At 41.1% G+C, this 2,038-nt stretch overlaps 1 pseudogene; it reads left to right on the top strand.

Annotated features, from left to right (window-relative positions):
• The first annotated feature begins 250 nt into the window (after window positions 1–250).
• Window positions 251–1,687, top strand: LOC119519136 (annotated as a pseudogene).
• Window positions 1,688–2,038: the final 351 nt, after the last annotated feature.

The raw sequence follows: 2,038 nt of genomic DNA on the forward strand, positions 1-2,038 counted from the left end.
GTAATCAAAAGGGGGCACCAAGTGAGGGAGAGAAGTTAAATAAACCATAGGAGGTGGGGAGAAATTCTGTACAAAAACAAATAATACAGCGAGTGGAGTCGGCTGGCATCGGCGGCCTCCCCCTGAGGGGCCCCGCGGCTTCAGGGTCTCGGTCTCCAACGCAGCGCGATGTTGGGCGCGGCGACGGCTCTGTGAGTCCGAGGCCGCGGCCGCTGCACTGGGCGGCTGTGGGGTCCGGCCGGGTCCGCTCATGGTTTCGCCACGACGCCATCGCGGGGCAGGAAGGCCAGGTGTGCTGAGTTCTTCACCTCCTTTTAGACTCAGAGCCGCCAAGTTTTCAGGCATTGCTTTTGAAGACCTCAGAAAGACCCTTAAAATAAGGATGTTTTTACCCAGTACAACAAACCATCCTTCAGCACCTTTGCAAAAACATCTGTTTCTTCTGTACCTTTGGGGCTTTATTGTTTGGAAGCCATGGAGACAACAGTGTACAAGAGGATTTCGAGGAAAGCATGCTTTTTTTTTTTTTTTTTTTGCAGGTCCTGAACGTTACTTTGCTGCTTGCACAACAGATACAACTATGAATAGTTCCTTGAGTGAACCTCTGTATGTTCCTGTGAAATTTCATGATCTTCCAAGTGAAAAACCTGAGAGCACAAATATTGATACTGAAAAAAAACTCCCAAAAAGTCTCATGTAAGGTTCAGTAATACGGAGATTCAACAATTTCCATCAAGCCATGCTTTGGAAGCTAAGTTGTCCGGCCTGTCATACCCTGTTGTGAAAGAACAAGAATCCATACTGAAAACTGTGGGGAAACTTACTGGAACTCAAGTAGCAAAAATAAGATTTTTTTTTTTTCTTTGTGTGGTTTTTGGCAAATTTGGCATATTAAGAAGCACTTTCAGACACAGAAGTTGCTATAGTTAATATTTTGTCTTCAACTTCTGGACTTTTTACCTTAATCCTTGCTGCAGTGTTTCCAAGTAACAGTGAAGTTAGATTTACCCTTTCTTAACTATTAGCTGTAATTTTAAGCATTGGAGGTGTGCTGGTAAACCTGTCTGGGTCTGAAAAATCTGCTGGAAGAGATACAATAGGTTCCATTTGGTCTCTTGCTGGAGCCATGCTCTATGCTGTCTATATTGTCATGATTAAGAGAAAAGTAGACAAGGAAGATAAGTTGGATATTCCAATGTTGTTTGGATTTGTAGATCTGTTTAATTTGCTGCTCTTATGCCCAGGTTTCTTTTTACTTCATTACACTGGATTTGAGGACTTTGAGTTTCCCAATAAAGTAGTATTAATGTGCATTATCATTAATGGCTTTATTGGAAAAGTTCTCTCCAAGTTCCTGTGGTTGCTGGGCTGCTTTCTTACCTCATCATTGATAGGCACATTTGCACTAAGTCTTACGATACCTCTGTCCATAATAGCCAACATGTGTATGCAAAAGGTACAGTTTTCTTGGTTATTTTTTGCAGGCTCTATCCCTGTATTTTTTTCATTTTTTATTGCAACTCTCCTATGCCATTATAATAATTGGGATCCTGTGATGGTAGGAATCAGAAGAATTTTTGCCTTTATATGCACAAAACATTGAATTCAGAGAGTCCCAGAAGACAGCAAATAGTGCGAGAGTCTCATTCCTATGCACAGTGTTTCTCAGGAGGATGGAGCTACTTAGCTGCTGTCTGTAGCCCAGCCTGATAATGGAATGTTATACAGCAAAGAGACAATCCCTGACAAGTTTTTGTAGAAAAATGTTTCAGTGCCTAGTCTGAAAAATATGTTTCAGTTCTTTGAAACTCTAAAATATATTTTCCTCATATCTGTTTTCTTCATTTTGATAATAAAGTACTTTGCAGTATACATATCCTTAGAATTATAGGGAGTTCCAGTCCATAGGCCATTGGAGGGACCAATCTGCCTTACACCCCTGAAGGAATTCAGCTGATGAAACAATTTGAACCAACCAAGGAATAAAATCCTAATGTTCTGGAGATTTTATCTTCACATGTTTGCTAAATGCTGGATT

Source organism: Choloepus didactylus, chromosome 2 (assembly GCF_015220235.1).
Source record: "Choloepus didactylus isolate mChoDid1 chromosome 2, mChoDid1.pri, whole genome shotgun sequence".
NCBI lineage: Eukaryota > Metazoa > Chordata > Mammalia > Pilosa > Megalonychidae > Choloepus > Choloepus didactylus.